General features: G+C 38.7%; 2 pseudogenes; both read left to right on the top strand.

Annotated features, from left to right (window-relative positions):
* Window positions 1-10,228: 10,228 nt before the first annotated feature.
* LOC149171256 (subtilisin-like protease SBT2.3 pseudogene) lies at window positions 10,229-16,732 on the top strand (annotated as a pseudogene).
* A 6,359-nt stretch (window positions 16,733-23,091) lies between these two features.
* Window positions 23,092-24,607, top strand: LOC149171255 (subtilisin-like protease SBT2.3 pseudogene; annotated as a pseudogene).
* The last annotated feature ends 2,093 nt before the right edge of the window (window positions 24,608-26,700 follow it).

The raw sequence follows: 26,700 nt of genomic DNA, 5'->3' as shown, positions 1-26,700 counted from the left end.
TTGGATTTCAAATTTTCTAAATAATCATGCAATCTAAAAAACTTATTCATCCTAAGAAACCAATCTTCTTCACCTAGTTACTTCTTCATTTTTCCATCAAATGTAGGAGGCTTTGCTTTCATGAACTCCTCTCAAAAGTACCACTTCTCACTCATAAAATACAGATGGTGGCAGTGATGATGGTGATGTCTCTCTGACCCAAAACTAGAGTAGAACCTCTAGTATTTACCCATCCTATCAGGTGTATCTAAGAACCTACCATCCTTGTCTGTTTCATCCCTATCAAACTTGTTTACTAATTGAGATCTGCTACCATAGGCCCCATTGGTCCTTTACTCTTATCCATGATCGATCCTAAGTGGTCCCTGTCTCTACAGATCTGATAGACTCCTAAGGACGAATGCATTAAATTTTCTTTATTTTCTTCTACCTTGGCAAGTATTTCCTATGACTGAATGATCCTATAATTATATGCCTTACAAATTCTTATTTCTATCTAAACTTCTACATGGATCGGGTATGTCAAGGGAGTACTCATTGCCATGTTGTTCTTCTAATCTGTACAGAGAATCATGTGAACTGTAGTCCACCATTCTGATAGTCATCTTGATATTCTTCTTCCTCCAAACATACCATGTTAGATAAACCAATTATAAACATGATCGAGCATACCTCAATGAGGTTTATGGGAGGCTATCTCATCTTCGCAATCAATCTGGTCTAGCACAACATATGTAATACATAAGGAAATCAACATATCAATCCTCTCCACATCAACTTTAGGATGAAACAAGAACACAACAATAACCATCACAATGCATTCATAACAACACATAGACAATTGACATGCATGCATGACAAACACATTCCTCTCATCCAGTCCAAGTGTTTGAACTTGAGAGCTCTGACACCAATCTGTAACCACCCCTGACACATTTACCCAATTTCACTGGATTTCTAGGGTAAACATGAGACAAAGAGTTACTATAATATGACTTAACCTCCCAACTCTAGTTAAGGAAGAGGGGTATATGACTAACCACAAAATGATAACTCGCAACATCCCTCAGGGCTATAGGAACACTTAGTGGCCAAAGAACCACTCCAGGCAACCAAACGTTGAGTTAATGCTCCTTTTCACTGACCGAGGCTCCCAACCACGTGCATGAAAAGACTTGGGTGTAGTTGAGGGCCTCAAACTACATGTACAACATTTCATGAGCATGGTGTGACCCAACTTGCCCAGTTCAGAGGGTGTAGTCCCAAGATCTGAGCCACAATTCCAAGTCAACGTCTAGACCGCTGCCTATTAATTCTTGAGACATTCCAAGATGATACATGGCATGACAACAAGGCTAAAAATTCAGACTCAATTCATAAAATTGACCTAGATTAACCAAAACAAGCTAAGAATTCTAGGCATGAATGTCAGATCTCATGGAATAAACCAAACAAAAAATTCCAAGGCTTCGATAGGCCAACCCACATCACCAATGATCCACAATGTTTCCACCTCCATGGTCAGACATCACTAACACCAACTAGATCGTTCTCTACCCAAGTTTTGCAAGGCTCCAGGAACTAGTAACTCAACCCACAACCTTCCAAGAATCTAGAGAATTTGTCCAACCCCCCTCTAGGGACTAGTAACTCAACCCACCAAGGGATCCAAAGTGTTTGTCTCAACCTAGGATTTAGGACTAGTAACTCAAGGGCTTCGAGAGAATTTATTCCAACACACAACCGTAAGGAATTATGAGCACAATCAGAAAAACATCGAGTGGAAAAGCCACAACATTATGGCTATCCAAGAAATGGCAAGGAAAGGCTAAAAGCACTATCAATCTAGGAAATATTCCATGCCAATGACAACACATAACCATAAAATCACATGCATATACCACACATCCATAAATCGGAAAGGAATTTACACACACAACTTGTTACCTGCAAAACAATCCATCTATAGGTACTAATCCAATTGTTCACATGCACTTTCCTAATTTCCTTTTCCTTCTTTTTCCAATCCAAGTGAAAATTAGAGTGCTCCAAACATGCCCTAAGAATGCTCTAAGTGTACAAGAGTATGAGAGTATGAGAGAATAGAAGAGAGATTAAAAAATGAACTGACAAAAGGTTAAACTGTCAAAAGATGTGAACTAATCCTCAAAATCCATTTATTTTTGAGGCCTCTATTTTCTTCAGCTTCCCTTCAATTTCCCTTCTATGCAAATATGTGTCTCTTGATCTCCCTTTTCTCCTATTTTCCTTTATTTTCATAAATAAAATGTCAATTAATGCCACTTTTCCTTTTCCAATTTCAATAACCATTTATTAATCACCAGTGATACCCATCACTACATTCTTTCCCAACATTCAGCTTGGAATATGTGTCCCATGACCATGGTCTTATTTTTTTTACATAGAAAATCAACCAGGGATTGTTAAAAATGACTTCGCTTCATAACTCTACTCTCAAAACCAGTGTAATTAATATAGAAAACAACTCTATTAAGCTACCAATGTACACACAAGACTTCAATGAATGCGCAAAATTTTAAACACAATCCAGGACATTCAAAGCTCAAAATAGAGAATGGATGAAACGCATAGTGCACGACCTTTGAAACTAAACAGAGAGTATAGAGAGGCATTATGTCAAGTTTCAATGTAGATAATACTTCACACTTTTTCAACATCCAACTTTATTCAGCATAGAGATTACACTTCGTTCCAAGGCACAAACGTTAATAAGAGAATTAATGCTCCAAATTTTCATTGGATAAATAGGAAATTGTTATAAAGGACAAAGTAGGAACAACTCTATGTGGGAGAAGAAAACTAGTAGAAGACAAGAGTTACAAGATAAAATGGGACTTGTGCTTTGATACCATGTTAGGCCTAGCATTGGTAACTCCATGAATAATAAATTATATTAGGAAAATAAGTATTATATACAAGGAGAGGGAGAATATTGGAATTCATATTCTAATGTCTTTTTTTCTTATTTTTTCTCATATTTATAGTATTTACAATATTTTCCTAATTCCTAAAGTTTAAGTCTCAACACATTAGTATCCATTATTCCCTCAACAAGGGTAACACTAAGATTTAACTATTTTATCCATCGTTGCACCATTTTATGCTGAATAATTAGAATACTTGAAGGGCATTCAATCATGGCACCCTATGAATTACATAATATGATTCTTGAAGGACACGATATTCCTAAAAAGCTTTGTATAATAGGGTAACCATGTTGGGATTGACGGTGAATCAATGCACTGTTAAGGCACTCCTTTCGATAGGTCACTGGTTTAAATCCCCCGTGGGTGCTTACCTACCAAAACAAATATTTTTTTTTCAATAAAGGAATTGTAGGGGGGAGCCATGGATAGGATTTCCGAAGGAAAAATTTACGCCTCCGCCTCATTCCAAACCAGAGATCGATTCCTCAAGCCAAAGGGGTGCTCTCCTTCCCATCAACCAAATCAATTAGAAGACAAATAGGATGGGGCTATGCACAACCGGATATGGACAATGCGGCCTGCTAAGTCCCGGTCTTCTTTTGGATTGGCGACAGTTTATACCACCAAGCGGAAGACGAGGATAGTTGCTGTAGTGTCGGAAGGTGAGGATCGATCATGCCGCAATAGAAAATTAAGATCCTTGAAAATAGCTAGTACCCTAGGGGAGGCTGGCATGCAAGATAGGGCTACACATGTAGGGTTGAGGGCCATCATGATCACTACACCCCCACCATCACTTTGACTAATGGGGATTAAAGCCATCAAGGGGAAGATGACACTCATGGGAGGGGCTTCCGAGGAAAAAACCGACATGCATCTGGAGGACCAGGGTTCCTTGATAAAAGTAGCTACTAAGAGAATTAAGATTGGGCCTTTGGAAAATAACCCCGGTGCTCCTGGGAAGACAGAGAAGGTAGATCGAATAGATCGAGACCTAGACAAGGTTGATCCGCCAACTACGGAGGAAGATCTGATGCAAATCTTTATCAGTTCGATAGGAGGTAGACATGACGGAGCCTGGCCAAGAACCACACTATCCGCAAAGGACTCCTGACAGGGACTGATACAAATCTTTATCAGATCCCTGTCAGGAAGAATGATATGCAAGCGAATCTAGAAGGAGAGGCTGATAGAAGATATAAAGTATGAAATACAAGCACATACAGGCATATCAGCAAACATGCAAGGCTTGATATATGCAGGACAAATCTTAAAAGATCAATATATAGTGTAGGACTATGGAATTATGCCAGACTCAACCATCATCCCAAACACGAGGCTGAGAGGCGGAAGCTTTGGATCTAGCTCAAAGGGAACATGTTCTTTCAAGGATGCCGCCAAAGGGAAGGGGGAAGCCATCAACAAGCCCCCACCACCATAAGATCTACCTTGACCTTATATTGTGGAGCAAAAAGCACAGACTCCAATACTGACAATCTTTCTGCCTGAAGGAAATATAGTTTACACTGAATTTTATACACAGGTTATCATATGCAGATTCAATGGCTTTTGGCCCAAAACAGATGCATTACAACAATGGATCTTCTCCACATGGACAACAAATTGTGACATCCATTTATGCTCCAAAGGTTTTTTTATTGTCAAATTCGAAACTGTCAAAGAAAAGGAAATGTCCTCCATGAGGGACCATGGTTCTAGGGTAATGCAGGACTCTTCATGACTCCCTGGTTCCCAGGTTTTGACGCCAATACATGGTGGTTTCCAAAATGTCAGTATGGGTCAGGATACAAAACCTCTCGCTACACTTCTGGCTACCGGAAGTCTTCAAAGGAATGGGGAATGCGATAGGAAAATACCTCAAGTTAGGCATGGAAAGAGTTTCAAGATGCATACATACTTTTGCCAAAATTTGTGTAGAGGTAGATCTTAGTCAAGGCTTATCGGACAACATAATTCTGATCCATAACAACACACAGTGGAAACAACCACTGGAATATGATAACACAGCCTTCAAGTGTCGGGGCTGTCAACAAATAGGTCACCTTCTTAGTAACTACCCACAAGCGAAAATAGAAACCAGAAGAAACAAGAATCAACCACAAAAACCAAGAGGCTGGCAACACACAGTGAATCCATATGAAGCAGCAAGGGATGAGAAGGAAACTATCCCTCCACTAGATATTGATGATGGCGCTATTGAGGAGGAAGCTACGGAAACCATCCCCAAAGCGAACAATTAGACACGCAAGGCACCAGAAATTGAGGAACTTGTAGCACAAGAACTGATGGTCTCTTTGCCAGAGAAGATACCAGACACAACGGACACTAGTGGAGCCAAAAAACATACTTCTCTAGATCACTCCGAATTAGACAAGGACAATCCTTACCATGTGGAGGACACTTCTCTCATACTTTTTTCATCCTCACTGACTCAAGGGGAGTGGTGAAAGGTTGAGAAGAAAAAAGGGAGAAAAGCATAATTTTCTCCCGAAATGTACATTATTTCCGATTACTTTCTTTCTGGTTTTATTTTGACAACAGTCTTTTGAACTGCTCTTTGCCTATGCACCTCAGCATCTACAAAATGTAATTTTGTTATTATTAATAAAATTATGATTTTTCATTATGGGAAAAAAAATAGGGTAACCATGTCACACACCCAACACCCTAATCCATCATTACGATTGTGGGGCATCCACGAAATTATAACAAACCAAGATTGTAAACTTCTACCATAGGTTATGAGGTAGAAGGCAAAGAAGACAAAATGTATCGGTTGAGGAAAGCTCTTTATGGGCTGAAGCAAGCACCACGTGCATGGTATAGTAGAAGACATGTCTACTTGTTGGACAATGGTTTCGATAAATGTGACGGTGAGCCTACTCTCTACATCAAAGAGAATGATGGTGAGATTCTCATTGTTGTCTTATATGTAGATGATTTAATTTTTATAGGAAGTGATGATTTCCTCATCGTTGATTTCAAACAAGTCATGAAGAATGAGTTTGAAATGACTAACTCAGGGTTTTTAAGATATTTTTTTGGCATAGAAGTGAAGAAAATAGAAAATGGCATTTTTATTTCGCATGCAAATTATGTAGCAGACATTTTGGAGAGGTTCAAAATGTAGAACAACAAGCCTGCACCAACTGCAACTATCATGGGGTTGAGGTTGACAAAATAAGATTCTGGAAGCAATGTCAATCTGACATTATACAAAAGAATGATATGCAGCTTGATGTATTTTATTGCCACTAGGCCAGATATAATGTATGCAGTGAGTTTGGTGTTGAGGTTCATGGAAACACATAAGGAAACACATTGGCAAGCAGTGAAAAGGATTCTAAGGTATGCCGATGGGACAAAACAGTATTGTAATCCGCAACAAGTGATTTCAGGCTGGTTGGTTACATTGATAGTGATTGGGAAGGAAGTGTCGATGACAGAAAGAGCACGTCAGGATATGTTTTTCATTTGGGTTATGGAGCCATTTCATGGGCCTCCAAGAAGCAATCCATAGTTTCATTGTCAACAACAAAAGCTGAATATGTCATCGCAATAGCAGAAGCATGTTAGGAAGTTTGGTTGAGAAGGATGTTAAAGGATATTTGCCACAACCAAGAGGGAATGACAACTATTTTCTGAGGCAACACCTCAACAATTGCATTATCAAAGAATTTTACTTTCTTTTAATGTTTGTACTTTATTTTAATGTAGAAAGCATTATCATTCTTAGAATCTCATCACATATGTGTACTATCCTTTAATGTAGAAAGCGTTACTATTGTTGGAAATAAAGATGACTAACACAGAAATAATTGACCACTAACACAACCGCACCGACGATATCAACTTCATTGCATTATCGACCTGGGGCAATGCAAGTCATTGGGAAGGAGTCTCTAGTGCCCGATTCCTAACGTATGTCTCATACCGTAATGAATAATTTCTTTTATTTGTTTGTCTCTTACTGTGATGAACAATTTATTTTATGCCTAAGCATTCATCTGTGTTTTGGGGCGTTTGTGCTCTTCATTCCAGCTCTGCCATTCTCCGCCCATTATCATGTTTAGATCACCTAACGATCTAGTTAGGTTGTGGACTCGCAAAAATGGTTAAGGGACCTCGTTTCACTTTGAAAAATACTCCCTCCATTTTCTATTATGCAGTTGATTGCTAGCGTAAAAAGTGGAGGGTCATTGATTCAATTTGGCGTGAGTGGCAGGGCCGTCAGATAAGAGGAGCTAATACACAATATTTTCTATTATGCGATTGAGTGCTAACGTAAAAGGAGGAGGGTCGTTGACGGTTATTGAATCTTGATTAAATAATTTATAAATATGTGAAATAACAATTTCTTAATTGGTGATTTTTTATAATTATGATTTTTTATTTTATCTTATTTTTATGTGAATATTAACATATAATAAATACAAACTAAATGATATAGTGGCACATCAAATTATTATCTTGCAACAAGCACTCATGGTGGAGAGTGATTTGATAATTTTATTTTATAAAAATATAATAATAAAATTAAGAGATTAAAGTAGTTTACAAATGTAAAAAGAAGGGCCAATAACTATATCTTTATATAATATGATTTAAAAGTGGGCCAAATGGGGATATACAATTTAGAAGTGGTTGAAACTGGTTACTCTTTTCAATTCTTTATATAATATGATTTAAAAAAATAGCTAACAAAATCAAGGAAGAGTTATCACAACTCATGTCTCCACCTCACATTGGATTCCTAAATAGTAGATTGATTTATGATGTTGTTGAAATCCCTAAAGAGGTGATGCATTCCATTAAATCATGAAAGTTAACTTAGTTGTCTCTATTTTTGAATTATGTTTTCTAATCTATCCTCAATGTATTTGAGTATACCAAACTTTTCATGAGATACAAAATTTTTGGTTTTGTAATGTAATCTTTAATAGTAAGTTTCATACTTGAATAAAACTATTTGTAAATTAAAGAGATTGTAACTTTTATATATATATATATATGTATATAATCTATTTATTTATATATTAATAAAACTATCAGTTTTATATATATATATATATATATATATATATAATGCACAATAAAATTATATTCTAAAATGACAAAGTAAAACCATTAAGCAATATTGAGCAAGGTGAAAAAACATAAATATTACAAGATATCACTTTCATAAATTTAATAAAACAAATTCATTTACAATTAAATTACTTTAATTAAAACAAATTTTCTTGAATAGTGACTGCAAGAAGGAAGAGAGAAAAAAAAAAAAAAAACACTGTGACATATAATTCATAGAATTAGAAAAAAGCAAGAAGTTCAATACTAAGAGAGGTTGATCCCAAACTCGAACCACCACCCACACTATGTGACATTCACCTTTCACTATTAAAAAAAAAAAAGAAATGTAAACCATCACTACTACCATTGAAATTCTATCACTACTAAGGCGTCCTCCCGGAGTTGAAAATCCTCATGGCAAATTGGACACGAAGTAATGTTATTGCTGTCACGAATATGTTCGCCTGTCAGTAATTGGAGCAAAGGGAAGCACAACTCCCCGCACTGGTATCATTAATGGTTGGGGATATACAGGATCTACATGGACTGGAAACAATAACGGTTCCAGGGCCCGGCGTCGTTCCGGTGCCTCGTTTATGCGTGCTCGGCAAAATGGACAAATTGGATTCGCTAACGACCATTCGAAGATGCATGTCTGGTGGTACCTGTGGCCGCACCGAAGATCACGTGCCACTTCTCCAAACAGAATATTGTCTTGACAAATTATGCAAAAATCATTATCGGTATTCCCCTCTGGAATCGTTATGCGAGGTTGCTGCAGTAGCGGGGCGGCGACCTCCTGTAACCACCTGAACGATGGAAGCTGCTCAGGAAAACGTTGAGATCGCTCACTCAATTCTACTATTCTTTGCTCTAACTCCACCTGCATTTCTTGTGAGGGAAAACGAACCCAACGTTCCGTAAATTGAAGTATTCTTTCATTTACTGCCTCAGTTTCTTCCTCAAGCTCCTCAAGCTCCTCAAGAACCTGCCATCGTTCCTCAAGCTCCCCCAGTGCTCTTATAATCTCCGCTATTTCAACTGATAATTCTCTATATTCTCTTTCTTCGCCGCGTTGTTGTTCTGGTCGCTGTCCTTCCATTTAGCCGAATTCTGAATATCCAACGCAAACTGCAAGGTAATTAAAATGACAATCAACGATGGAAGAACAGAAATACCTTTGCCCTTTTCACTCAAAGTCAATCGAGTTCAATTAATAGTGGAAATGGAAGCAAATTGTTTGCGTGTGTCGGCTGGTTTGGGCGTCCGTCATCATGATTTCATGATAATTGCGTTCGTGTGTCGGCTAAGATGGCGGTGGAGAAACATTCAAATTTCTAAAAATTATTCTAAAAAATAAAAAGTAGATAAAGGAATTGGTTTTCAAAATATATAATTTTTATTAGGTTTATATAGAAGATATGTTAAAATGTTATGAAAATATTTTTACGGATTTAAAATAAAAGTAAAAATAGAATTAATAATTTATTGTTTGTTGGACATTTTTTTAAAATTGTCTATAATTATGGGAATTTTCTTAAGAGAGAATTTTAGAATAAATTGTGTGGATATTTGAAAGTTCTATGTTTTGAGTGGACACTTCACCCATTCTTAAATACTAAAACATTTATAAAGATAAGGTGTTCACAATTTCTTAGATAATTTTTTTAATTACAAACCTTAAATTTGTAGTTTACTTTTTCAATCACTATTTTAAAAGCAGAAAGGGATTCAACCTCATCAAAAACCCATGGGGCAACCCAAATTCCACAAGTGAGAAACTATAACCAAAACTTTGCCAAAAAATCCTTCATTCCATTTTCTATTAAACATAAACAAGTTTACACCACAAATAAATCGAGTGGCCTCAACGTGCACTAGAGGGAAGCCAAGTCTGTTGGCCACCGGTCCGCATTGTAAGCCATCAAAAAATAACACTGTCTTAGTCTTTCCAGCCAGGCTAGATATGCCTATATTTCATGACCAAACACTACATAACTATATAAACACTTAATTGCAGCATGGAAATGAAAAGCTAAACACTACATAACTATATAAACTCATAGTTGCAACATGGAAATTAAAATCTATTTGAATAAGAGAAAATTATGCATGGGTAGGAACCTAATATTTTTGTCCCTCTGAGACAGACGCAACAAGTGCCGTCCATGGCGGATGCTCCTGGCATATCGTATAGCTCTAGGATGCAAGGGATATGGCGGTCATTTCTATCCAGCCTAATATCCTCTTTGTGTAGCTGAAAGAGGATTTATCCATATCCTTCTTGTAGTTCGACATTCCCTGTAGTGTCATCGCCATTCCCACTAAGATCTGCTCCATTGCCTTGCATACTAAACTCTTCATTAGCCAATACAAGTACAGAGTTTACTTGAATTGAGTGATTCTCCCACGGGTGTTTCCCAAATCTGGAACTAAGTTTCTCCAGTTTTCCATCTCTTCCTCTATCTCGCTTCCTTGTTTCACTTCCTCTTCCCATTCTTCCAGCAATTTCTGGATGCCAACATATGTCCTGTCTCAGTAAGCCCCCGCTGGATCTGTTATGAGATTTTCTACTGATTTTTTGCCTTTTCGTGGCTCTGACGTGCTCAACCCCTTATCTTTCCTGGGTGTCGGGCCTCTCCTACCACGTGCTTGGACTCGCGCAGCACAAGCCATAACTTTCTGTCCCGAGCACTGATGGCATCCACAATAAGTTAGATTAAAACACATAATTGAAACTATGCACCACCTCACCCATTCATTGTTGCTTGCAGCGGGGTACCTCTTGCCTTGCTTCTCCTCTCCAATAATTCTCCCCACAGTCATGCTGGGATGGGTAGGAGCCCGCAACCCCCAATGCGAAAGGCCATGACCCCAGCTCCTTGAAGTTCCCTTTTCCCTATCCTGATTTCTCTCGTTTATATGTAGGTCTACCAACCCATGCCCATGCCAAGCTCGTAGACCCCCCTTGTTTCTGGTTATATGCATGCTGTAGTTCAGGTACCTTTCCCCCTCTGCCTCAGACTTAGTGCTTTTGCCTCTCAGTTCCCCCCAGCTGGGTCACCACTGAGAGTTTATGGCCTTGCCATCACTCCGGCATGGGTTCCAGGTAGCTCAGTGATCATATTTCGAGTCACGGGTAAAACTACATCCCAAGCCTCCTACGAGCTGCTTTCCATTGCCCCCATCTATGGTTAATTGCCCCTCCTGCATTACCTTGTGACAGTCAAGCTTCCCCTATCCTTGTTTACTGAGCGTAAAGCTTCCCATCCGAACAACACGAAATTACCCCCAATAGTCATGGGTTTCGCCCATTTGACAGAAGGTATAGACATATAACAAGGCCATGGCAAGCAGTTGCCTACCCCATTGCCACAAACAATTACCTATATCCTAAACAAAACCCCTTGCACCCTTGCTAAACCCCAACAATACCATAATTATAGTTCTGAGGTGGATCCAAATAACATACTCAAAGTTTGCAGGTGTTCGTCGATGGCCCTCGTTCTTCGCGTTTTGACGTTCTCCTCCAGCCCTGTGATACCACCCTTTTCCCCAAGTTATCGCGATAAGGCTGCACGTCAAATTTCCTCACCATTCTTTATACCCTACCTTGCCTCTATTCCCACCACATTGCTCACCTCCCGAGCATGCAATCATGCCAAGGGTTACCGCACCCGCTACCTTGAGCATGTGGGGGACGACGGTATTAAGTGCCTAGGTACCCTTCATTATTGCACCTTTTTTGTCCCGGTTGTCGGCCCGCATAACGATCATGATAAAATAGCCCAAAATATTGACTATCACATAAAATTATAAATTAAAAAAATAAAAAGAAAAAACTATTTAAAAAAAAGGAATAACAATAAACTAGGGAGAAATTAATGAATAGTAATAACAAACAAATAGGCTAAGGGCTATTAGATTATAAGAGGAAGAAAAAAGGAGGGGGTGAGCTTGGAAAGAAAATATGGTGGAAAAAATGAGAATAGAAGAGCGAGATAGGGAGGAGTGAAAATCCTAGAGGGAGATAGAAAGGGAAAAACGGAAATTAATATTAAGAATGTTGACTATGATTTATCAAGTTGATAGAGGAGATTCCATGATTACCTAAGTCTATAATCATCTTCCCATTTAATGTTTTCATGATGAAACTCAATTTCAAAAGCATAACGAATGTGAGAGTCGTAAGGTGTTTAAAGAAGTGTTTGAAAATGGAAAATTTGGAAATGTGGTAGTAGTTTGTGTCTGTTATGTGTTCTTTGAGACGAACATTGAACATTGAAATAAATTCATGATATGTATGACTTACCATACAAGAAACGATTTTAATAAGTTGATGTAGTCATAGGATTAGTCTTATCCTAGGCATAATCATATAATTATTTGAGTGTTTTGTGAGGTTTAAATAAGGGTTTAATATTATTTTTGACTAAGAATTCGGAAATAAGGTTAATGTTTCCTTGGATGTAAGGAAGTGAAATTAGAGCCTACAGAAGAGAGATATAGTTTTAGGGTTCATAGCCCCACACTAAGCTTTGTTGATTTATGAAATGGAGTGGCCATTGGAAATTAGGCCTTTCATAAGGTGATTTTTTCTAATGGTATTTTATTTTTCATTACCAACCAAGATTCTATATGCCCTTATTTTCTCAAACCACACTTATCCACATGGTCAAGATTAATATAACTATAGTAAGATATAGGATAAATAAAAATAGAAACAACTTGATCACTAAGCTTACCATCCATCTCAACGATTGATGCCTTATGATCTACCTACCTATTGTCCATACCTCCATAAATTGGGGGAATGCTATGAATAACATCAACAATTGTATGCGCCTCTTGATCACTGTAGATCTGGGGTCTACTACCACTCTGATACAGTAGGCAATCCCTTTTACGATGGTCCTTACCACATATCCAACACTGTAATGGTTCCCTACCACCGCTGCTAGCCTGCTGCTCTCCACGTCCCTTCTCCACTGTATTGAATCCCTTGTAAGGAACTACATTATCTTTCCCACTTGCATCTTGAGGTCTTCCTCGCTTCGGTGTCCATTTTCCTTTAGCATTCTTGTTTCTCTTCAAGTCATGCTTCACCTCAACTTTGCGCTTTGAATGCTCATAATGACGCTTCAAATTTCGAATGGCCTCCTCCAACGATCTAGTTTTATCTAACTTAATCCAGTCTCTATATGCTACTCAAAATCCACTAATGAATGTCTCAACCTTGGCATTCTCTTCTCTTAGGTAACGCACATATCTCAACAACTCAAAAAATATGCTAGTATACTCCTCATATGTCATAGAACCCATCTACAAATCATAAAACTCCTTAGCTATGTCATCGTAATACCTCCGAGACAACTAATTCTTCTTGAAGAGCCTTTAAAATACATACCAAGTCAAATCATCCTCATGTATGTCCTTGAAATTCTTCACGTCTTCCACCAAATATCCGCTTTGCCTTTGAGACTGAAAAGTGTTATCCTTACTTTCATGCTTTCTGAGTAATCATGCAATCTAAAGAATTTCCTCATGCCAAGCAACCAAGCCTCCGCATCTTTCGATTTCTTCAACTCTCCATCAAAGGTAGTAGTTTTTTCCTTCTTGAACTCATCTGGAAACTATCCGCTATCATTCCTCCTATGCGAATGATAATGATCATGATCATGATGTCTATCAGAACCAAAACTAGAGTAATATATGCGCCTGTCACCCCTCCTATCTGGGGTTTCCAACATCCACCCATCCATGATGGTGCCAGATCTATTTGACCTATGTCCACTATGAGACCTGCTACAATATGCCCCATTAGTTTTTTCCTCATGTCCATAGATGATCCAAAGAGGTCCCTGTCGCTACAAATCTAAAAAACTCTGAAGTAATATTGCATTCACCTCAGCTTGTTTCTATTGTCCCTGCATGATGTTGTCATTGTCTACTTTTCAATTCCTTATTTCTTCCTTCAGTGTTCTCAATGTGTCTATCAAGTCAGAGGAGTTTCCCACACCAGGTTGTCCATCTTATGCATAGGGATATTCTATGTATTCTACCACCTTGCTAGCCATCTGGTCTCTTTCTTGTGAGGCACACTATATCAGCTAAACCAAATCAGCATAAATCAATGTACCTTAGCATAACTCAGGGAGGATACCTTGTTTGCAAGATCATCAAATCAATTGTGATGCATGTACAACACAACCATGATCACAGATAGACATATATCAATAAGTGCATCAACACATAATCATCATACTAACTAGGGTCCAATCATCAACGCAAGGTCATATCAATAATGCATGGTATGTGTTAGACTCAGTCTTGTCAGTCCTTTATCAGAGTCAAATTCACCAAGGTTCATTTCTCGTCATTTGCAGTCATCAAATGCCATTTTGGTCGAAAAGAGTCATTTTAATTCTTGAGTCCAGAGTTTTTGTCTCCAGAAGTGTGAAATAACGCCTGCAGGCCAAAGGGAGCTTCAATAAGGTTTCACTTCAAGATTCACATTATTAATAATGTTGAAGGACATTTCTTCTTCAAAACTCTGTTTTGAAGAAGAAATTATTAAGTTCGTTTAATACATGATTGATAAGATTTTATAGTTCTTCAAGCAGCCCTGCCCATCTTGCTAGGTTCAATAGCTCCTATCCCTGCAAAGAATCAACAGAAGAGTCATCATTTTAATCAAGCAAGACACTAAAAAGAGCAAACTCCGATATTACCCATATGACATAAATTGAAACTATAAATGGCCCCCACAAACATAGAAAGACCCATCACTTGCAAATGCAGAAATGGAAGAAGCATTTAGTGACAATGATCATGTGGTTTAGATCGGGGAAAGAAAATAAGGAGTATGCACTCAAAGATAATTGCGGAGACAAATGAATCTGGAGAAAAATCAGTGATTAGAGGTAAACTGGGCAAAAAATGTGCTGGAGTTTGCCGGCGCGGCACATAGGCTGAGTGGTGTGACGCACTGGCCGCGCACGGCGCATTGGGCGCTCCTCCGCAATGTAAATTAACACTAGCATGGCGCACTCACCAAGCGTGGCGCACTGGGAGTGCGCGCGGCGCACAGAGCCCTAAGGTCGAAATTCATCATCGATTCATCAAAAACTCAATTTGTTTCAGCTCAATTCATCTCCAAGCAGCTCAAGATGGGGTTGATATATTGTCTCCGTCAATCATACCTAACAGGCCACCTTCTGGGATTGTGACTTTCTTTAACCCAATAGGCATGGCTTTGTTGTCCACTGTGAAAGTTGGAATATTTGTCGTTCAAGCTGCAGGAAATGCTGGACCTTCTCCAAATAGTATTTTTTCCTTCAACCCATGGATATTCACAGTGGGAGCTACTGCCGATGATCATAGTTATAATAATTCTATAGTTCTTGGCAACAATCTCACAATCTCAGGAGTTGGACTTGCTCCTGGAACAGATGATGATGATATGTACAATCTAGTTGCTGCAACTCATGCCCAGAAGAATGGAACTGAGGATATCTATGACAATGAATGCCAAGATCCCAGTGAGCTGGAACAACATCTAGTTGAAGGAAACATCTTGATTTGTAGCTACACAATAAGGTTTGCCCTTGGTTTGTCTTCTGTGAGACAAGCAGTTATGACTGCTAACAATTTGAGTGCAGTGGGCATCATCTTCTACATAGACCCTTTTGTGGTTGGGTTTCCATTCAATCCAGTCCCTTTGAGGATGCCGGGATTAATCATTTCCTCTTCAGATGATTCTAAGACTTTTCTGAAATACTACAGTGACTCCATAACTAGAGATGAATCTAACAACATTGTTAAGTTTGGAGGAGTTGCCAGAGTCCCTGGAGGATTGAAAGTAGAATACAACAAGAAAGCACAAAAAGCCGTGTATTATTCTTCAAGGGGGCCCAATCCACAGGACAATCTTTTAGATGCAGCAGATATACTGAAAACAAATATAATAGCTCCCGGTAATCTCATCTGGGCTGCTTGAAACTCTATTGGCATAGATTCAGTTGAATTTGAAGGCGAGAATTTTGCAATGTTTTCGGGAACAAGCATGGCAGCACCTCATATAGCAAGAGTGGCAGCTCTAGTGAAACAAAAATACCCCAATTTAACCCAACAGCCATTACTTCTGTACTATCTACCACTGCATCACTCAATGACAATCAAGGGTTACCAATTATGGCACAACACTCCTACAGCAATCCAGATGCCGATGCAATTTCGGCCACAACTTTTGACATGGGAAGTGGATTTCTGAATCCAGCTGCTGCCTTGGATCCCAGACTCATCTTCAATGCAGGTTATGAAGATTATATTGCGTTCCTATGTACCATAAATGGATCAGCACCTCTTGTTCTCAAATACACCGGTGCTATATGTAGTTCAAACGTTGGAATTAGTTCTGACCTTAACGTTCCTTCAATCACAGTAGCTAGTTTGATCAATTCTCGTACCATTGAGAGGAGTTTTCTGAATATAGCAGGAAATGAGAGTTACAAGGATCTTTGGAGTGCGCCATTTGGTGCTTCTGTTTCTGTTGCACCCACATCATTTACAGTTTCACATTGAAGCTTACAGTATTCCTCAATGCCACCGGTAATAGTACTGCACCTAGCTTTGGAAGAATCCTTCTGCTTGGAAGTCATGGAACAACTTGAAACGGTTAGTCTGACTAAATGAGTGGTACCCAAATGGATGTTTGGACTTCAGAACCTCATGGACCTGGAGTTACAATACGATGACTCTATGGCCAATTTTTATAAAGGACTGGCACTTTAATGATATGATTGCGGATTTTCAAATAAAATAAGTTTTATTGCAACTGGGACAGGTGTTGTTTTAGCCTATGATTGAGATAAACTAGGCGTTTGCCATGGGCTGGTGTATTATGTTCAGAAAAATCCATTGCCTGCCCCAAACCAACTTTTCATTATTAGCATGATGCAACGTTCTTGGGTGGGAGCGAATTTTGGTTTAAAAGCATCTATGAAGGACTCCATTTCAATCGCTAAACGACCAGTTCTTAAAGGATGGTATTTTTAACAAGATCTATCTATTTGTTTTTGTATGGTGGCATATATTATCTTCACATGAAATCGGGTGCTTTGAATATGATATTTGAATTCATTTTGTTTGTGACGCCGAAACAATCACTCGATATCCTCATTTTCATTAAAATTTATTCAAACAGCAAAAGGAAAATGAAACAGTCAAAGATAGAAATTCACCACGGCTTCAAATAAAAATTAAAATAATCTCATTCCTTCTGCTCCAAAAAGGTTTTCCGAATTAGATGGAACTACAGCTATACAAGTGGCTGCCAAATACTCAGGGGTGGGCACGTCTTCTCCTCCAGTTCACTGATAAGAGATTCCAGCCTGTCCACGACTTGACAATTGGCATGGAGTTTGATGCTCGCATGTTTACCATTGATAACAAATCAAATAAAACTTCAAATCTGGGACACAGCTGGACAGGAGTCATTCCGAGGAGTAGTTGGAGCATTACAGAGGAGCAGCTGGAGCGTTACTGGTTTATGACATCACAAGGAGAGAAGTCCAATGATGCAATGGTTTCTGGGCCTAAGAAAGTTGAGTTGCCCAAGCTGCCCAGATACATCGATACTCGTGTTGCTGATATTTATCCTGTTACCAAGCCTGGTGATAGGCTTAAAATACTTAGCTCTAGAGACAAGTTTAAGGATGCTCCTTTGCTTCAGAAACAGATAAAAGAGACCAACCAAGGTTCCACACCATCTGATGTGAAGCTTTCATCAAAATTTATTTAGAGAAGGAATGGAAATCACACTTCATCTAGTAATCCAGATACCCCCATAAATAGTGAATATACAAATAAGAACGATGAACTGAAGGCTGAGTGTCAAAAATATAACAACTTTCGTAATGTTGTTGAGCTCTCTTCGAGTTCTCCTACTTTGTCTTCAAGAACGACTGTTGATATGGCCAAGGCGTTTAAGGGATTAGCAAATAATAAGGCCTCAACTGTTTTCACTCAACCTCATGACCCTCCAGGTTTATTGCGAAATTTAGGATCATCCTTGTATGCTAAGAGCTTTGGACATGATTTGCAAATAGCTGGAGATAGAGTACCTTTGGATTTGAGCCTGAAAGTTAATATGCACCTAATTTCTTCCTCTTCACTTAACTGGTGCCATATGTTGAAAAATACTAGTAAGTACATGGGATAAAAGAATTCATGTTTCGGTTTGATTGTTCACATGATAAAGTACACGCAAACTATAATTCTTGCTCACAGTTCTCCCAAAAGAAGGAGATTTCCTTTTGGAAAGCGTTGCACTCGTGGGTGTACCCACAATTTATGTTACCACCATCTCTTATTTCTACTATGGCATTATCTGCTGCTCGTGTCAGTGTTGCAGAAAGTGAGTTCCTATCAAAACGACAATCAGCTTGGGAAGATTCATTTCGTTCCATATATTACAGGTTTAGGAAAAAGACATGTGATATCTTTTATTTTTGCATTCAACAAATTATAGTTATGTTTGTGGGAGGTAGTTTAAATGCGAAAATGGAGAATACATGTGCTGCATATCTCACAAGATCCACTCATGGGCTTCAAGCTTTTCTAAAGAAGCATGATGTAAGCTTCTCTATGCCTCTCTGTAGCATGGAAGTGGAGAAAGTTACAACAGAGGATTTGTAGGAGCTAAACCAAGTACTCTGCGAGAAGTTAGAAGATAAAGTGAAGGGCACAACAGTTGAGGATACAATAAAGCATCTATTTGAAGGACATCATATGAACTACACCGAGTGCATAAATGTGGATTATGAATCTACAAGGAAGGAATAATTTTACGATATAGAGCTCGATGTTAAAGGCTGCTGAGATGTCTATGCTTCATTTGATAAGTATCTTGAAGTTGAAAAACCTTGATGGTGATAACAAATATCATGCCGAGCAGTATGGACTTCAGAAGGCAAGAAAAGGTGTTCTTTTCCTTGGTTTTCCTCCCGTACTACAACTTCGGTTGAAGCGTTGAATATGATTTCATGCCAGACACAATGATCAAGATAGATGATCGATATGAATTTCTACTTCACTTGACATAGACAGAGACAATGGAAAATATCTCTCTCTAGATGCAGATAGAAGTGTGCGCAATTTATATAATCTTCATAGTGTTTTGGTTCAGAGTGGAGGTGTGCAGGGTGATCATTATTACGCTTTCATTAGACCAACTCTCTCAGACCAGTGATATAAGTAATTTCTGCAAAATAGAGACACGTGTTGAGCTTAGCAAATTGCAGCTAGGTGCGTTCATTAAGGGCAAATTTTAGTGGAAAACCGTTTTTATTGAAAAATTAGTTTTTGATTCAAAGGGCCAGCGTAAGGTGAAGAGTCACCGTAGCAGAAAGATAGGAAACGATGGTCTATTTTTAACTGCAGTTGCAATTCAAAGGGTCCACGCTCTAGATTCTGTCTTTTAATTGGCCATCAACAAACAAAATGTAATGCTGCTCCTTTTTAGAGCAGACTTTTCCTATTCTCATGATTTTAGGTGAAATGGCCCCTATTCTCATTGATCTGTTTTCCCATTCCTGAGTCTATTTATTGTATGAAAATTTATGTGTAAAGGGTTCTGAGTTCTGAGAAAAGTGTGGGAAGAAAAAACCCAACACTATCACTGTATAGTTTTGACAGAGAAATAATTAAATGGTGCAGCTCTGATTTATAAGATTCTTGCGGTATGAGTTTTGGCATGTTTTTTTTCTTTCTGTTTCATATGTATCTTGTGATGTTTTGCAGTTCATTCATGATCATTTCTAGCTGAATACTTTTAAGTGAGAAAGGTAGAATTTAGTCATTGCTCTTCCTTTAGGAAGTGTTCAGTCTTTATGTGTTTTCTTCTGTCTGGAAAGGATTCATATATTAATGCCCTTTTCAGCTTTCTTAATCAGTCTTTTCACCCCATTTAATTTCAATTCGATTGCTAAAATCTCATGCTTATCTCGCCTTATGAAATATCTTATGCCTTTGGTTAAATCTTTGCTCATGTTGTCCTTGTCCCATACAGCTCAACAACTTAGTCATTAAATCAAATATCCCTCATTCAAATTCATTTACTAGCCTAAAATCAGTTCCCATTTTAAGTCATCTCGCACCCTATTGCTCATTTCATCGAGATAGATCCGGAGAGAGCCCTCTCCTGTCCTCGTAGGGCTAGCTATGAGGCTAAGCTTGGTTTTATGTTGCCTTGAACCTCGCCTTCCTTTAGCCTGAGGCAGATTTGAGCGCTAACATAGTGGCGACTCCGCTGGGGACGAGAATGGTTTGCTTGAAAATTGTCCTGCCCTAGTACATATCTCAAGTTCAGAGCTGATAGTTGATGGTGAACAACGATCAGACATAAGAAGACGGCTAAAAATCATTCACCTAGCGACTCCTTTCACTGAAGAATCTAGCAACCAGTGTTTCATGGTGACTCCACGACAAAGGGATCAGTAGCTTTGAGATTTCTTAAAATGGAACGGATTGCAAGAAGATACGCTCCCATGAGCTGAGATCACATTCCAGGCTTTCCAAATAAGATTTCGAAAGTAGATTGGTCAAGGAATTTGCCTACATTTAAAGATGATGGTAAGAAGGACGCTTCTTTACATCTAGTTTGATTTCACATGCATATTCGTAAGTTGAAGGTTGATTTTCCTGAAGATTGCTTAATGAAGATATTCCTGGCCACTCTAGAAGGTGAAGCCCAATCTTGGTATGAAAGTTTGCCGCCTGCTTGTATTTACTGTCTAAAGGATTTTCATGCCCTATTCATTGAAAGATATAAAGACTCTTATCCATCGTTAAATCTAGTTCATGACTGTTGCAAACATGCTTCTACTTTTATTGAAAGCCTTGAAAAATACTATGAGGATGATAATTTTACGGATGATGAGATCATGGAAGCCCTGTGTGAAAACCCATTTCAGCAGTCTATAGAACTCTTAGAGGAAACTTTGCAGCAGGATCAAAATCAGCAGGTTAAAGATTTCCATATGACTGAAAATGATGAAAAAAGAAGTCCTATTTCAGATCTGGTTGAAATAAATGAGGATACACAGGAAAATGATGTTCCAATCTGTGAAAATGATGATGATAAACCAGATCGAGAGATGGATTGTGATGAGGAAAAACATGTTGTTTCGGATCTCATAGAAGAAAATTGCATTGTTGAGGCTGCCTCAAATGAAGAAGATAGAGTTATAGGCCTAACTGCCCTCATCTCATCAGAACACAGCCTTCCTACCAAGGTAATTCAGTTAATCCATGAACAGCAAGAGGATATCTTCGTTCAAGTAGGTGAAAAAGATTCTCTGGATGAATTTATGATAGATGACAGAAAGGTCATGCTTGAGTTTCATGAAACATTTGAAGTTTCTTTTCTTATGACTAATGAATGTAATGAGAATCTGGCTGTCATATCATATGAAGATAGCATGCAAGATGTTCAGACTACCGAAGACCCGACCATTACGGATCCCATTTCAGATTCTTCTTCATATGTTTCGTGTTTTGAAATGTTCTTTGAAGAGGAAATATGCTCATCTACTCGTTCAGAATTTTTTGAAGACCAGGAACATGCTCTTATTTATGAAGAAAAATCAGAAGCAAGAGAAAAAGACATCTCATTTTCTCAGCAGGAGGTGGCAATGGAAAATCTTCACGTTTTTCAAGATCCTCTGGCAAGTTTGTTGCAGTCAGCAGTGAAGGTGATTATTGTAGTGTTCAATGATGAAGGAGATCATCGTAAATTAGGTTTTTGGAGACCCAGTTACAAACATCCACTGTTGACCAGAAGATCTGATAGGAAGAATCAGTCAAGAAGCCATCTTCTTGATTGGTTGCATTGGAATTTTGATATAGTTTGAGGATATATTGTCTTGTAAGAAACACAGGTGGCCATGTACTGCCACCAAGCTTTAAGATTTAAGTCCAGGTCTTTGCCATTTTGAGTTAGTTTGTTAGAGTCAAGTTTTTTTTCAGTCATGTCAGTTTGCATTTAGTCAGTTTGAGTCAAGTTTTCAGTCAATAAATTGATTCATGTTGGTTTGTCGGAATAATGGACTCCATAGCCCAATGGACGAAGGCACTGTCTAGCTCTTCCAGAGATCTGTTGTTCTTGGCACCTCCACGAAGTGGCAGCTTCCATCCCAATTGGAGCCAGTGTTACACTCAGTCTTGTCAGTCCTCTGTCAGAGTCAAATTCACCAAGGTTCATTTCTCGTCATTTGCAGTCATCAAATGCCATTTTGGTAAAAAAGAGTCATTTTAATTCTTGAGTCCAGAGATTTTGTCTCAAGAAGTGTGAAATAACGCCTACAGGCCAAAGGGAGCTTCAATAATGTTTCACTTCAAGATTCACATTACTATTAATGCTGAAGGACATTTCTTCTTCAAAACTCTATTTTGAAGAAGGAATTATTAAGTTCGTTTGATACATGATTGATAAGATTTTATAGTTCTTCAAGCAACCCTGCCCATCTTGCTAGGTTCAGTAGCTCCTATCCCTGCAAAGAATCAACATAAGAGTCATCATTTTAATCAAGCAGGACACTAAAAAGAGAAAACTTTGATATTACCCATATGACATAAATTGAAACTATGAATGGCCTCCACAAACATAGAAAGACCCATCACTTGCAAATACAGAAATGGAGGGAGCATTTAGTGAAAATGATCATGTGGTTCAGATCGGGGAAAGAAAATAAAGAGTATGCACTCAAAAATAAGTGCGGAGACAAATGAGTCTCGAGTAAAATTAGTGATTAGAGGTAAACTGGTCAAAAAATGTGCTGGAGTTTGCCAGCGCGGCGCATAGACTGAGTGGTGCGACGCACTGGGCACGCGCGGCGCATTGGGTGCTCCTCCGCAGTGTAAATTAACACTGGCGCGGCGCACTGGGAGTGCGCGCGGTGCAAAGAGCCCTAAGGATGAAATTCATCATTGATTCATCAAAAACTCAACTTTTTTCAGCTCAATTCTTCTCATGGCAGCTCAAGATGGGGTTGATATACTCTCTCCGTCAATCATACGTAACAGGCCACCTTCTGGGATTGCGACTTTCTTTAACCCAATAGACATGGCTTTGTTGTCCGCTATGAAAGTTGGATTATTTGTCGTTCAAGCTACAGGAAATGCTGGACCTTCTCCAAAGAGTATTTTGTCCTTCAGCCCATGGATATTCACAGTGGGAGCTGCTGCCGATGATCGTAGTTATAATAATTCTATAGTTCTTGGCAACAATCTCACAATCTCAGGAGTTGGACTTGCTCCTGGAACAGATGATGATGATATGTACAGTCTAGTTGTTGCAACTCATGCCGAAAATAATGGAACTGATGATATGTATGCCAATGAATGCCAAGATCCCAGTGAATTGGAACAACATCTAGTTGAAGGAAACATCTTGATCTGTAGCTACACAATAAGGTTTTTCCTTGGTCTACCTTCTGTGAGACAAGTAGTTATGACTGCTAACAATTTGAGTGCAGTGGGCATCATCTTCTACACAGACCCTTTTGTGGTTGGGTTTCCATTCAATCGAGTCCCTTTGACGATGTCGGGATTGATCATTTCCTCTTCAGATGATTCTAAGACTTTTCTGAAATACTACAGTGACTCCATAACTAGAGATGAATCTAACAACATTGTTAATTTTGGAGGAGTTGCCACTGTCCCTAGAGGATTGAAAGCAGATTACAGCAAGAAAGCACCCAAAGTCATGTATTATTCTTCAAGGGGGGCCAATCCGCAGGACAATCTTTTAGATGCAGTAGATATACTGAAACCAAATATAATAGCTCCTGGTAATCTCATCTGGGCTGCTTGAAACTCTGTTTGCACAGATTCAGCTGAATTTGAAGGCGAGAATTTTGCAATGTTTTCGGGAACAAGCATGGTAGCACCTCATATAGCGGGAATGGAAGCTCTAATGAAACAAAAATACCCCAAATTTAAACCAGCAGCCATTTCTTCTGTACTATCCACCACTGCATCACTCAATGACAATCAAGGGTTACTAATTATGGCACAACACTCCTACAGCAATCAAGATGCCGATGCAATTTCGACCACACCTTTTGACATGGGAAGTGGATTTGTGAATCCAACTGCTGCCTTGGAAACCAGACTCATCTTCAATGCAGGTTATGAATATTATATTGCGTTCCTATGTACCATAAATGGATATGCACCTCTTCTTCTCAAATACACCGGTGCTGTATGTAGTTCAAATGTTGGAATTAGTTATGACCTTAACGTTCCTTCAATCACAGTAGCTAGTTTGATCAATTCTCGTACCATTAGAGGAGTTTTCTGAATATAGCAGAAAATCAGAGTTACAAGGCTCTTTGGAGTGCGCCATTTGGTGTTTCTGTTTCTGTTCCACCCACATCATTTACAGTTTCACATTGAAGCTTACAGTATTCCTCAATGCCACCGGTAATAGTACTACACCTAGCTTTGGAAGAATCCTTCTGCTTGGAAGTCATGGAACACCTTGAAACGGTTAGTCTGACTAAATTCGTGGTACCCAAATGGATATTTGGACTTCAGAACCTCATGGACCTGGAGTTACAATACGATGACTCTATGGCCAACGTTTATAAAGGACTGACACTTTAATGATATGATTGCATATTTTCAAATAAAATAAGTATTATTGCAACTGGGACAGGTGTTGTTTTAGCCTGTGATTGAGATAAACTAGGCGTTTGCCATGGGCTGGTGTATTATTTTCAGAAAAATCCATTGCCTGCCCCAAACCAACTTTTCATTATTAGCATGATGCGGCGTTCTTGCGTGGGAGTGAATTTTGGTTTAAAGGCATCTATGAAGGACTCCATTTCAATCGCTAAATGGCCAGTTCTTAAAGGATGGTATTTTCAATAAGATCTATCTATTTGTTTTTGTATGGTGGCAAATATTATCTTCACAGGAAATCGGGTGCTTTGAATATGATATTTGAATGCATTTTGTTTGTGACGGCGAAACAATCACTCAATATCCTCATTTTCATTAAAAGTTATTCAAACGACAAAAGGAAAATGAAACAGTCAAAGACAGAAATTCACCACGGATTCAAATAAAAATCAAAATAATCTCATTCCTTCTGCTCCAAAAATGTTTTTCGAATTAAATGGAGCTGCAGTTGTACAGGTGGCTGCCAAATACTCAGGGGTGGGCACGTATTCTCCTCCAGTTCACTGATAAGAGATTCCAGCTTGTCCACGACTTGACAATTGGTGTGGAGTTTGATGCTCGCATGTTTACCATTGATAACAAATCAAATAAAACTTCAATCTGGGACACAGCTGGATAGGTGTCATTCCGAGGAGCAGTTGGAGCATTACAAAGGAGTAGCTGGAGCATTACTGGTTTATGACATCACAAGGAGAGAAGTCCAATGATGCAATGGTTTCTGGGCCTAAGGAAGTTGAGTTTCCCAAGCTACCCAGATACATCGATACTCGTGTTGTTGATATTTATCCTGTTACCAAGCCTGGTGATAGGCTTAAAATACTTAGCTCTAGAGACAAGTTTAAGGATGCTCCTTTGCTTCATAAACAGATAAAAGAGACCAACCAAGGTTCCGCACCATTTGATGTGAAGCTTTCATCAAAATTTATTTAGAGAAGGAATGGAAATCACACTTCATCTGGTAATCCAGATACCCCCATAAATAGTGCATATACAAATAAGAATGCTGAAATGAAGGCTGAGTGTCAAAAATATAACAACTTTCATAATGTTGTTGAGCTCTCTTCGAGTTCTCCTACTTTGTCTTCAAGAACGACTGTTGATATGGCCAAGGCGTTTAAGGTATTAGCAAATAATAAGGCCTCAACTGTTGTCACTCAACCTCATGACCCTCCAGGTTTATTGAGAAATTTATGATCATCCTTGCATGCTAACAGTTTTGGACATGATTTGCAAATAGCTGGAGATAGAGTACCTTTGGATTTGAGCCTGAAAGTTAATATGCACCTAATTTCTTCCTCTTCACTTAACTGGTGCCATATGTTGAATAATACTAGTAAGTACATGGGATAAAATAATTCATGTTTTGGTTTGATTGTTCACATGATAAAGTACATGCAAACTATAATTGTTGCTGACAGTTCTCCCAACAGAAGGAGATTTCCTTTTGGAAATCGTTGCACTCATGGGTGTACCCATAATCTATGTTACCACCATCTCTTATTTCTACTATGGCATTATCTGCTGCTCGTGTCAGTGTTGCAGAGAGTGAGTTCCTATCAAAACGACAATCAGCTTGGGTAGATTCATTTCATTCCATCTATCACAGGTTTAGGAAAAAGACGTGATATCTTTTATTTTTGCATTCAACAAATTATAGTCATGTTTGTGTGAGGTATTTTAAATGCGAAAATGGAGAATACATGTGCTGCATATCTCACAAGATCCACTCGTGGGCTTCGAGCTTTTCTATAGAAGCATGATGTAAGCTTCTCTATGCCTCTTTGTAGCGTGGAAGTGGGCAAGTTACAACAGAGGATTTGCAGGAGCTAAACCACTTACTCTATGAGAAGTTAGAAGGTAAAATGAAGGGCACAGTTGTTGAGGATACAATAAA

Source organism: Pinus tabuliformis, chromosome 4_2 (genome assembly GCF_031772625.1).
Source record: "Pinus tabuliformis cultivar Carrire ecotype Pingquan chromosome 4_2, CPIR1, whole genome shotgun sequence".
Taxonomy (NCBI): Eukaryota; Viridiplantae; Streptophyta; class Pinopsida; order Pinales; family Pinaceae; genus Pinus; species Pinus tabuliformis.
Note: the sequence above shows the minus strand (reverse complement) of the source record. Positions and strands in the feature narration are given on the sequence as shown.